Raw genomic sequence first — 13,857 nt, 5'->3', positions numbered from 1 at the left:
GGGGCATTCAAACCGTCTTGTTAAGCTACTTGGACCTCCACGTCTCTTCCGAGGGGCATTAAAAGCGTCTTGTTAAGCTACTGTGACCTCCACCACTTTTCCGAGGGGCATTAAAACCGTCTTGTTAAGCTACTGGGACCTCCACCACTTTTCTGAGGAGCATTAAAACCGTCTTGTTAAGCTACTGGGACCTCCACGTCTCTTCCAAGGGGCATTCAAACCGTCTTGTTAAGCTACTGGGACCTCCACGTCTCTTCTGAGGGGCATTAATAGCGTCTTGTTGAGCTACTGTGACCGCCACCACTTTTCCAAGGGGCATTAAAACCGTCTTGTTAAGCTACTGGGATCTCCACCACTTTACCAAGGGGTATTAACACCGTCTTGTTAAGCTACTGGGACCTCCACATCTCTTTTGAGGGGCATTAAAAGTGTCTTGTTAAACCACTCTGAACTCCTCAGCTCTTCCAAGGGGCATTGATATGTTGTTTTTAATTAACTCTAACCTCCACGACTCTTCGAACGGGCATTGCATTTCCTCTTAATATAATGTTTGTAATATGCTGTACTGCATGGCTCTTGTAAGGGGCACTGCAAGTTCCTCCGTCCTAATTTTTGGCATCTTTTGCTTGGAAGGCATAAGCAAAGACTATGGGAGACCCACTCCCCAATAATGGGAATAATGTTTGTAATATGCTGTACTGCATGGCTCTTGTAAGGGGCATTGCAAGTTCCTCCATCCTAATTTTTGGCAGCTTTTGCTTGGAAGGCATAAGGAAAGACTATGGGAGACACATACCCAATAATGGGAATAATGTTTGTAATATGCTGTACTGCATGGCTCGTGTAATGGGCATTGCTAGTTCCTCCGTCCTAATTTTTGGCAGCTTTTGCTTGGAAGGCATAAGCAAATACTATGGGAGACCCACTCCCCAATAATGGGAATAATGTTTGTACTATGCTGTACTGTATGGCTCTTGGAAGGGGCATTCAAATCGTCTGGTTAAGCTACTGGGACCTCCACGTCTTTTCCGAGGGGCATTAAAACCATCTTGTTAAGCTACTATGACCTCCACGTCTGTTCAAAGGGACATCAAAAGTCTTCTTAAGCCACTCTGAACTCCACAGCTCTTCCTAGGGGCATTGAAATGTTGTTTTTAATTACCTCTAACCTCCACGACTCTTCCAACGGACATTGCATTTCCTCCTAATTTTAGTCAGCTTTTGCTTTTCAATGCAAAGGCGAAAACTAAGGGAGACCCACTCCCCAATAGTGGGTAGAAGGTTTTTAGTACGCTGTAATCCATGTCTGTTTCAAGGGGCATTGCAGTTCCTCATAATTTTTGGAAAGCCTTCCATTCACTGCTTAGGCCAACAGTGTACAGGAGACCCAGTTGCTATAAATGGAAAAAAACGGTTTAGTTAAGGCCCTCTGACCTCCATGTCATTTCCAAGGTACATTGGAGTGCCTCGAAATTTTTGGTAGGCATTGCACTCACTATATGCCCTATAACTGTGTAGCCAAACTGCTCCTTTTGTTACAGAAACATATCCTACAAGACATATGTGGTTGACTGGCCTGATATTGATGTGAATGGTCCCTGTTCCTCCTGCTCTTTCTCCTTTGCCACCACCTCATCCATCATTCATCACCTGAAGCTTTGTTTTAACGGGAGTCATAGAACTGGGATAGTAGCAGGAAAACATCCAGCAATCCTCGGAGGAGGTAGGATATGCGCGAAAACGCTGACCACCTCAGGCCTAGCCGCTACTACATACATGCGCTTGCATTCCAACAAAACAAAGCAGATGCTAACTTGTATCATTATCATCATGGTCCTCACCTTGTCACTCTCAACTCCCCTGATGGAGAAGCCAGGGCCCACCGGAGGAGTCTGGTTCTCTGGTGGGCTCGTCCAATGCTGCCCTAAAGCAGGCCAGGCTAAGAAAAGTGTGTGGGGGGATGTTCCAAGGAGAAATAGGGGCGACTGGGGACCGTTTATGGACACCCGGCTGCCCCCACGCGGCTGGGGACCGTGTGTGAACACCCGGCCGCGGGGCGGCTGGGGACCGAGTATGGACTCCCGGCCGCCCCCTGGCGGCTGGGGACCGAGTGTGGACACCTGGCAGCCGGGCGGCTGGGGACTGAGTATGGATTACAGGCCGCCAATGCTGCCTTGACGCGGTGGTCAGATTCCGCCTCCACGTGCCTAAAAAGGTCCAATTTCAAGTGCAAGCAAGCAAGCAGTATGGTATTGCAGCCTGGCGGTGGGTGGGTGGATGGCAGGCTGCACACTTTGCTTGCATTCCAAGAAAACAAAGCAGATGCTAACTTGTATCATCATCATCATGGTCCTCACCTTGTCACTCTCAACTCCCCTGATGGAGAAGCCAGGGCCCACCGGAGGAGTCTGGTTCTCTGGTGGGCTCGTCCAATGCTGCCCTAAAGCAGGCCGGGCTAAGAAAAGTGTGTGGGGGGATGTTTCAAGGAGAAATAGGGGCGGCTGGGGGCCGTTTATGGACACCCGGCTGCCCCCAGGCGGCTGGGGACCGAGTATGGACACCCGGCCGCCCCCTGGCGGTTGGGGACCGAGTGTGGACACCCCGCCGCCGGGCGGCTGGGGACTGAGTATGGATACCAGGCCGCCAACGCTGCCATGACATGGTGGCCAGATTCCGCCTCCACATGCCTAAAAGGCCCAATTTCAAGTGCAAGCAAGCAGTATGGTATTGCAGCCTGGGGGTGGGTGGGTGGTTGGCTGCATATTTGCGCTTGCATTGCAAGGAATGGGAGAGGTACAATTGAACCCTGCCCTGGGACAAGAACTTGCACGGGGATAATTGCAAGTCTGCATCTTCTGATGCTTCAAGGATGACTTCTGATGGGCACACTTTTAGGCAGTGACCGGGGAGTCAGAGATGCTTCCAGGGGTCTTCCCCATGCTGTCCCCATGTCTTTTCAGCACTGTATGCATGTGTCACACAGCACATGGCCAGATAAGGTTGTAAAATGTTAAAATGACATTTCCCGGTGAATGCATTTGTCACGGTTGAAGCAATACAAAAGTGCAAAAACGCATAAAAAATGCAACTTGTGAACATAGCCCAAGGTGTGGAGGAGTATTTTTTTTTTTGTTATTTATTTTACCTTATACACAAGTCTTTACCCTGGAAAGGAACTTCCTTAACTGAAAGCAGTTTCAGTTTCGTTTTTGAACGTTTTATTGTGAGCCCTTAAAAGTGGCTTAATACCTCTGACCACGTTGTTGACAGCAGTGACCTGGGGGTCAGAAATGCTTCCTGGGACGATCCCCATGCTGTCCCCATGTCATTTTAGCACTGTCACTATCGTTTTGGGCACTTGTTAGGCTTTTAACAGACAGCCGGGGATGCCGCCGCGAAAATTCTCGGGTCTCCCATAGACTAACATTGGGCTCGTGGCTCAGGTCGAGCAACCGAGTATCATGGCGAGCTCGGCCCGAGCTTCGAGCCCCTGAGCATTTTAGTGCTCGCTCTTCACTACTAAATACCCTTCATTATTTATTATTTTTGCACTTTGCGATTTACCCATTCACTTCCGGTTACTTGGGTATTTTGCTTGTCTTTGGTTTTTCTTTGTCTAGTGGCCTTGTGTGAACATACATTTACATTTTGCATGCACATCAATTTATGTTTCAGTTCAGACTTCTAGGTTTTTTCTTTGTAGTTCAGTGTGCTTTAGTACATATAAGGGTGTGGCCGCCCTTTGTCTGAGCTGAAATGTTTATTCTGCCTCAGGTCTATGCTTCTACTAGGGGGTCAGTCTCTCTGCCCTTATCCATATGTACGTCACTTGACAAATGGTAAGGTTTTAATATTAGAGTTAGGACTGTCCCATAAGGGTTGCCGTGATGTGGCGGTATAGCTTTTGCATTATTTTTATCAAAATTATGTTAACTAAATACCCTTCATTATTTATTATTTTTGCACTTTGCGATTTACCCATTCACTTCCGGTTACTTGGGTATTTTGCTTGTCTTTGGTTTTTCTTTGTCTAGTGGCCTTGTGTGAACATGCATTTACATTTTGCATGCACATCAATTTATGTTTCAGTTCAGACTTCTAGGTTTTTTCTTTATATGCTATATATGCTGTATGTGCGGGAAGGGAGCTTGTATGTACACTGCTTGCTATGTATGGGGGAGGGAAGCTGTCGGACAAAGAGGGGTCCTGCAAACATCCAACTAATGGCCCCCCATATATATTACAGGAAGGTAGGTCAAACCCAAGGATTTTTGCTGGAGCAGCCGACCATGTGCTGTGTATGGGGCCATCTCCCCCACACATATAACCACATTCATGTATATGGGGGAGTCGGGATGTGTTGTGTGGACAAGCGTCCGGTCTAAAGCTAACTAGTGTATGGGCACCTGAGACTAAGGCAAGTTATCATCCAGAAAGTCTTTCTCCAGCCTGCTGAAAAAATGCCGGATAGAGAAAGGCTTTTATCACCTAAGCCAGATCTCACTGGAGGGGAAGCAAGAAGAAAAAAGGAGAAATGTAAAATAAGACACAAGTCCAGACAGTTGTCATCCAAAACTTTATCTGGTATCGACCAAGAAAATTACAATCAGTAAAAGTATAATCCACATTTAGGAAAAACACAGATGAGCTGCAGGACCATCGCTTCTTCTTCTGGGACTTTTTGGCGGACAGGTTGCTCTGCTGTCGGAGGCATTTCTTGTTCTTGGACTTCTCCTTCATGTGGATTCTGAAGACTAGGAGGCTCCTGAGGGTCCATCTCTCCTGCCGGCAGCTTAGAGTGATTTGGAGATATGTTTCCTTCAGTCCAGGAAATCAAGAGAGGAAAAAGATGAATGTGATGTAATAACAAGACAAACCTAAAAAAAAAACATGTATAAAAAATCATGTAACTGCAAACTGCACAAAAATGACCCCAATAACGTAAGTGCTGTAGTATTAAAGAACCTGCAAAACGAGTGGTGTGAAAAGACCTGGGACTTGTCAGAAATATGTAATGTTTTGTCTAAAATGACAAAAAAAAAAGAAAAGATTCAAGGGATCAGCAGCATTTTATAACAGGTAAAAAATGTACAAATTTGTGACAAGTGACCGGTATTAAGTATTGTGGATGATAACCAGATGTTTATTTCAAATGAAGAGTTTAATGAACGTCTTGTATTTGGCCAATTGGAACCTTCCCGGAAATGTCTGCGCCGGTGATAAAATCTACTTACTAATAGAGTTCCCGACTGGACACAAAGAACTGCAGCTCATGGAGGAATGAAGCTTCTTTCCTTCTCAGCCAAGAACTTCTTATACCAGTCCCGTACGGCCTCTATCATGTGCTGATATCTACAGGGGCGGACACAGACTGTAGTGGGCCCCTGTGCAAGAAATTTTTGGGGGCCCCCCCCTGCGCTTCATAAGGCAACAAAGTTATGTAAACATAACCCCCCCATGTGCAGCTCTCACCCCCCCATGTGCAGCTCACCCCCCGGATGCATCTCTCATCCCCCCCCCGTGCATCTCTCATCCCCCCCCGTGCATCTCTCACCCCCCCATGTGCATCTCTCACCCCCCCATGTGCATCTCTCACCCCCCCATGTGCATCTCTCATCCCCCCCATGTGCATCTCTCATCCCCCCCATGTGCATCTCTCACCCCCCCATGTGCATCTCTCACCCCCCCATGTGCATCTCTCACCCCCCCATGTGCATCTCTCACCCCCCCCATGTGCATCTCTCATCCCCCCATGTGCATCTCTCATCCCCCCCATGTGCATCTCTCATCCCCCCCATGTGCATCTCTCACCCCCCCATGTGCATCTCTCACCCCCCCCATGTGCATCTCTCATCCCCCCCACTCCTAGTTAATTAATTGTATTTAAGAAAAATAAAACTTGTTATACTTACCCCCATGCGATCCCTGCAGAATCCTGGCGCTCGTCCACGTCGCTGCCACCAGGCTCTCCTGACGTTCGGCCATGTGACGGTGCCACATACATAGCCAACAGCTTTTGTTTTGGCCAAAAGATTTTTAAAGCCGCCACCACGATAAGGTAGACTCTTCTGGCTGGGCCCTACTCTACTCTAACCTATTAAAATTTTCTTAAAATATCCAATACTCTTTTTAGATATATTTTTATTTAGTTTTCTTTAAGGGAATGTGTCATATACATTTTTTTTTAAAATGACCAATAATACCACATACAGGGAATACCGCCACACCATCACCAGACCACATATTACCACAACATAGTGACCGAATAATACCACACAGAAGGGAGAAAAACTGCCACACCATGACCAGACCACATATTACCACCACATTACTAATATTACCACCACATTACTAATATTACCATAAGTGTCATTATACACGGGAGCTCTATACATGGTATGTATAATGTAAGTGTCCAGGTAATCTAGTGATCACCAGTGACATTATACACAGGAGCTCTGTATATAGTGTCAGTGTACAGGTAATACAGTGATCACCAGTGACATTATACACAGGAGCTCTGTATATAGTGTACAGGTAATACAGGGATCACCAGTGACATTATACACAGGAGCTCTGTATATAGTGTACAGGTAATACAGGGATCACCAGTGACATTATACACAGGAGCTCCGTATATATTGTCAGTGTACAGGTAATACAGTGATCACCAGTGACATTATACACAGGAGCTCTGTATATAGTGTACAGGTAATACAGGGATCACCAGTGACATTATACACAGGAGCTCTGTATATAGTGTACAGGTAATACAGGGATCACCAGTGACATTATACACAGGAGCTCTGTATATATTGTCAGTGTACAGGTAATACAGTGATCACCAGTGACATTATACACAGGAGCTCTGTATATAGTGTCAGTGTACAGGTAATACAGTGATCACCAGTGACATTATACACAGGAGCTCTGTATATAGTGTACAGGTAATACAGTGATCACCAGTGACATTATACACAGGAGCCCGGTACATAGTATATAGTGTAAGTGTACATGTAATGCACTGACTCACTGGTGACGTCTCTAGGTGAAGTCCTTCAGCTACGCTTTTCTCCTTCATCCAGCACAGACCGCCATCACGTCTTCCAGCCAGGACTCGTCTCTGCATAAAATAACACAGTTATCTAGAGCACATTCCCCAACTTCTACATTACGCAGCTGAATACAGACGTGCATCCACCATCAATATATGGTTAGTTATTATGCAACCTACCATTCCAAATATAAATTGTAATCCACCACGGTGCCCCCATTAACTGTAAATAGGCACTTAATATATAATTTAATTAGAACCTCTACTCTATACTTCCTGCTCCCTGCATTCATTATTTACATGCACCCCCTGCCCCAATTCATTATATCATGTCCGTGCTCTCCCCACCCCATCGTCATTTATCATTTACTCTCCCCCACCCCACATTCATTATGTGCAGCTCATTATCCCCCTACTCCCAATTCCCCCATGTGCAGCTCATTTTCTCCCAATTCCCCCATGTGCAGCTCTCATCCCCCCATGAGCAGCTCTCACCACCCCCCATGTGCACATCTCTCATCCCCCTCCCCCACATGTGCCCCTCTCTCATCCCCCTCCCCCACATGTGCCCCTCTCTCATCCCCCTCCCCCACATGTGCCCCTCTCTCATCCCCCCCATGTGCAGCTCTCACCACCCCCCCATGTGCCCCTCTCTCATCCCCCTCCCCCACATGTGCCCCTCTCTCATCCCCCTCCCCCCCATGTGCCCCTCTCTCATCCCCCCCATGTGCATCTCTCATCCCCCCATGTGCATCTCTCATCCCCCCATGTGCATCTCTCATCCCCCCCATGTGCATCTCTCATCCCCCCATGTGCATCTCTCATCCCCCCCATGTGCATCTCTCATCCCCCCACATGTGCACATCTCTCATCCCCCTCCCCCACATGTGCACCTCTCTCATCCCCCCATGTGCATCTCTTATCCCCCTCCCCCATGTGCATCTCTTATCTCCCCCCATGTGCATCTCTTATCCCCCCCCCATGTGCATCTCTTATCTCCCCCCATGTGCATCTCTTATCCCCCCCCCCACATGTGCACCTCTCTCATCCCCCCCACCCCATGTACATCTTTTATCATCTCCCCCCCACGTGCACCTCTCTCATCCCCCTCCCCCCACGTGCACCTCTCTCATCCCCCTCCCCCCACATGCACCTCTCTCATCCCCCTCCCCCCACATGTGCACCTCTCTCATCCCCCCCACCCCATGTGCATCTTTTATCATCTCCCCCCCCCCCATGTGCATCTCTTATCACACACACACACACACACACACACCTCCCATTCCCCCCACTCCTAGTAAATTGTATTTTGAAAAAAACAAAACTTGTTATACTTACCCCCATGCGATCCCTGCAGAATCCTGGCGCTCGTCCAAATCGCTGACAGCAGGTTCTCCTGACTTCCGGCCATGTGACGGCGCCGTCACATGACCGGAAATCAGGGGAATCATGAAGGAGCTGCCGCAGGAGCGCAGCGCAGCGCTGAGATGTCCCGGACCCGGCGCTTAGCATGGGGCCGGGGGCCCCATGAGGAGAGAGACTAACAAGAGGGGTCCCCCAACGGGGCTCCAAAGGGGCCCCTACCGGCTGGGCCCCACACTGGAGTCAGGGCAGACATGCCCTGATGGCGGCCCTGCTGGAGGCTGGAGGGGCCCCCTCTCCCTCGGGGCCCCCGTTCAATGAACCGGCTGCACGGGCGGTAGTTCCGCCCCTGGATATCTAGCAGAAAGAGAAAAAATCAATTATAAACTAAATAAAATTTATTAAAGAAAAAAAAACCTCCTGCGAACATGAAGCATTTGTAGCAAAGCACAGCCATTATTTACAGAGCACAATTGTTTTACTTTATTCTATATTAGTGGCCGCTCTGTGCAAAAACTTGTGGGAAATTACTGCAGCACTAATATTGTCCGTCCAGAGAGCACCCAAGTATTCCCCAATTTCTGACTCCACCGCCCGATTGCCCCCACAAGCACAATGCTGCACCGCTGTCACCTGCCTGGTACAGGCTCCTTTATAGGGTCCTTTCAGCTGTTGTTCACCAAGATGTGAAGTAATCTGAGTACAGGGTTTCCCATGTCTGAGTGCAGGGGTGGAGAGCAGAGAGGATCAGACAGGGACAGGCCCATACACAGACTGCTGGTATATAGAGGACAAATCTCGCTGAACAGCAGCCACAAGAAGCTTCTGGATGGGGGCAGTGGGGGTGAGACAGCACTTCAGCAACGTGTTTGGGAGAGAAGGAAGAAAATAAGCAAATGAAGAATATTTATAAAGTTCACAAGTCTGCAATGTGAGGAGGATAATTACATGAAGAAAACCCTCTAGGTGCAGCGTCCGCAACCGGAAAACCGCCCCAAGGGCCACCTGTGTCATCAGCGCCCCCCTGCTGGACCCCTAATCAGTTGTACTGCAGACTCTGATGATTGATAGTGACACTAGGTCAGCTCTTTCCCTATGGCGGCACTAGCTGACCATCCTGTGGATAGTACAGGTGCCGGATCATTCAGTCCTATCCCTCTTCCCCAACGTGAAGCAAACATCCCTCTGACCAGACAAACATCCCCCTGACCAGACAAACATCCCCCTGACCAGGCAAACATCCCCCTGACCAGGCAAACATCCCCCTGACCAGACAAACATCCCCCTGACCAGGCAAACATCCCCCTGACCAGGCAAACATCCCCCTGACCAGACAAACATCCCCCTGACCAGGCAAACATCCCCCTGACCAGGCAAACATCCCCCTGACCAGGCAAACATCCCCCTGACCAGGCAAACATCCCTCTGACCAGGCAAACATCCCTCTGACCAGGCAAACATACAACCCCTTATTTTCTTTCCCATTTTACTTCCTTTATTAATTTCTCCTCCAACATTACTGACAACTCCAAGTTCGATAGTTTGATAGTCTCATCTCCTGCCTTTGTATGTGGAGGAGACAATAAACAGCCGTATACATCCTAAACCTGTCACAAGGACTTTCTCTGCAACTCCCTACTCTCAGCTGTCCCCCTGTAACATTCCACCTTTTTCTCTTTCTCGCTCATACATTTCAGACACTTTATTAACATGTTAATCATATTTCTAAACTTACTGCATTCCACTTCATCTGATCATACATCACCGTTTAAAAGAATCACACTCACTTACTTGTCTGCTGCTGTAATTCTTGGATTGTTTTCTTGCTGTTACTTGGTCTTATTTTGCTGTTTGCTGTCCTTAAACCACCATCTGCCGCACAGTGTCCACATCTTGTTCCACCGGGTCGCTCTTTTGATCCCTGCAACAACAGACACTATGCGAGTATGACTTCACATGTGACATTTCCAAGTCCCTTTACCATTGTGGTGCCAATGGAGTACCCCTTTTCTCATTATCATGCCCCCGAAGCACACTATTTCCCGCTAGCATGCCACCGTAGCACACCTTTTCCCGTTAGTATGCCACCGGGCACACCTATTCCCGTTAGCATGACATCGCAGCACACCTATTCCCGTTAGCATGCCACCGGAGCACACCTTTACCATTAGCATGTCACGTCTCCACGTCTCTTCCAAGGGGCATTCAAACCGTCTTGTTAAGCTACTGGGACCTCCACCACTTATCTGAGGGGCATTAAAAGCTTCTTGTTAAGCTGCTGTGACCTCCACCACTTTTTCGAGGGGCAATAAAACCGTCTTGTTAAGCTACTGGGACCTCCACGTCTCTTCCGAGGGGCATTCAAACTGTCTTGTTAAGCTACTGGGACCTCCACGTCTCTTCCAAGGGGCATTCAAACCGTTTTGTTAAGCTACTGCGACCTCCACGTCTCTACCAAGGGGCATTCAAACCGTCTTGTTAAGCTACTGCGACCTCCGCCACTTTTTCGAGGGGCAGTAAAAGCGTCTTATTAAGCTACTGGGACCTCCACCACTTTTCTGAGAAGCATTAAAACCGTCTTGTTAAGCTACTGGGACCTCCACGTCTCTTCCAAGGGGCATTCAAACCGTCTTGTTAAGCTACTGCGACCTCCACTTCTCTTCTCAGGGGCATTAAAAGCGACTTGTTAAGCTACTGTGACCTCCACCACTTTTCCGAGGGGCATTAAAACCGTCTTGTTAAGCTACTGGGACCCCCACGTCTCCACCAAGGGGCATTCAAACCGTCTTGTTAAGCTACTGCGACCACCACTTTTTCGAGGGGCAGTAAAAGCGTCTTATTAAGCTACTGGGACCTCCACCACTTTTCCGAGAAGCATTAAAACCATCTTGTTAAGCTACTGGGACCTCCACGTCTCTTCCAAGGGGCATTCAAACCGTCTTGTTAAGCTACTGGGACCTCCACGTCTCTTCCAAGGGGCATTCAAACCATCTTGTTAAGCTACTGGCACCTCCACGTCTCTTCTGATAGGCATTAAAAGCATCTTGTTAAGCTACTGTGACCTGCACAACTTTTCCGAGGGGCATTAAAACCATCTTGTTAAGCTATTGGGACCTCCACGTCTCTTCCAAGGGGCATTCAAACCGTCTTGTTAAGCTACTGGGACCTCCACCACTTATCTGAGGGGCACTAAAAGTGTCTTGTTATGCTGCTGTGACCTCCACCACTTTTTCAAGGGGCAATAAAACCGTCTTGTTAAGCTACTGGGACCTTCACGTCTCTTCCGAGGGGCATTCAAACCGTCTTGTTAAGCTACTGGGACCTCCACGTCTCTTCCAAGGGGCATTCAAACCGTCTTGTTAAGCTACTGCGACCTCCACCACTTTTCCAAGGGGCATTAAAACCGTCTTGTTAAGCTTCTGGGACCTCCACCACTTTTCCGATGGGCATTAAAAGCATCTTGTTAAGCTACTGGGACCTCCACCACTTTTCTGAGGAGCATGGAAACCTTCTTGTTAAGCTACTGGGACCTCCACGTCTCTTCCAAGGGGCATTCAAACCGTCTTGTTAAGCTACTGGGACCTCCACGTCTCTTCTGAGGGACATTAAAAGCGTCTTGTTAAGCTACTGTGACCTCCACCACTTTTTCGAGGGGCATTAAAACCACCTTGCTAAGATACTGGGACCTCCACGTCTCTTCCAAGGGGCATTCAAACCGTCTTGTTAAGCAACTGGGACCTCCACGTCTCTTCCAAGGGGCATTCAAACCGTCTTGTTAAGCTACTTGGACCTCCACGTCTCTTCCGAGGGGCATTAAAAGCGTCTTGTTAAGCTACTGTGACCTCCACCACTTTTCCGAGGAGCATTAAAACCGTCTTGTTAAGCTACTGGGACCTCCTCGTCTCTTCCAAGGGGCATTCAAACTGTCTTGTTAAGCTACTGGGACCTCCACTTCTCTTCTGAGGGGCATTAATAGTGTCTTGTTAAGCTACTGTGACCTCCACCACTTTTCCGAGGGGCATTTAAACCGGCCAGTTAAGCTACTGGGACCTCCACGTCTCTTCCAAGGAGCATTCAAACAGTCTTGTTAAGCTACTGGGACCTCTACCACGTTTCTGAGGGGCATTAAAATCATCTTGTTAAGCTACTGGGACCTCCACCACTTTTCTGAGGAGCATTAAAACCGTCTTGTTAAGCTGCTGGGACCTCCACGTCTCTTCTGAGGGGCATTAATAGCGTCTTGTTAAGCTACTGCGACCTCCACGTCTCTTCCAAGGGGCATTCAAACCGTCTTCTTAAGGTATTGTGACCTCCACGTCTCTTCCAAGGATCATTCAAACCGTCTTGTTAAGCTACTGCGACCTCCACCACTTTTCCAAGGGGCATTAAAACCATCTTGTTAAGCTACTAGGATCTCCACGTTTCTTCTGAGGGGCATTAAAAGCGTCTTCTTAAGCTACTGTGACCTCCACCACTTTTCTGAGGGGCATTAAAACCGTCTTGTTAAGCTACTGGGACCTCCACATCTCTTTTGAGGGGCATTAAAAGTGTCTTGTTAAACCACTCTGAACTCCACAACTCTTCCAAGGGGCATTGATATGTTGTTTTTAATTAACTCTAACCTCCACGACTCTTCGAACGGGCATTTCATTTCCTCTTAAATTTTGGCTGCTTTTTCTTGGAAGGCATAAGCAAATACTATGGGAGACCCACTCCCCATTAATGGGAATAATGTTTGTAATATGCTGTACTGCATGGCTCTTGTAAGGGGCACTGCAAGTTCCTCCGTCCTAATTTTTGGCAGCTTTTGCTTGGAAGGCATAAGCAAAGACTATGGGAGACCAACTCCCCAATAATGGGAATAATGTTTGTAATATGCTGTACTGCATGGCTCTTGTAAGGGGCATTGCAAGCTCCTTCGTCCTAATTTTTGGCAGCTTTTGCTTGGAAGGCATAAGCAAAGACTATGGGAGACCCACTCCCCAATAATGGGAATAATGTTTGGAATATGCTGTACTGCATGGCTCTTGTAAGGGGCATTGCAAGTTTCTCCATCCTAATTTTTGGCAGCTTTTGCTTGGAAGGCATAAGCTATGACTGTGGGATACACACTCCCCAATAATGGGAATAATGTTTGTACTATGCTGTACTGTATGGCTCTTGGAAGGGGCATTAAAAGCCCCTTTTCCGAGGGGCATTCAAAACGTCTGGTTAAGCTACTGGGACCTCCACGTCTTTTCCGAGGGGCATTAAAACCATCTTGTTAAGCTACTGTGACCTCCACGTCTGTTCAAAGGGACATCAAAAGTCTTCTTAAGCCACTCTGAACTCCACAGCTCTTCCTAGGGGCATTGAAATGTTGTTCTTAATTACCTCTAACCTCCACGACTCTTCCAACGGACATTGCATTTCCTCCTAATTTTAGTCAGCTTTTGCTTTTC

Source organism: Phyllobates terribilis, unplaced genomic scaffold (genome assembly GCF_046119375.1).
Source record: "Phyllobates terribilis strain yellow unplaced genomic scaffold, ASM4611937v1 Scaffold_883__1_contigs__length_573848, whole genome shotgun sequence".
Lineage (NCBI taxonomy): Eukaryota > Metazoa > Chordata > Amphibia > Anura > Dendrobatidae > Phyllobates > Phyllobates terribilis.
This window is presented reverse-complemented; position numbering follows the sequence as displayed.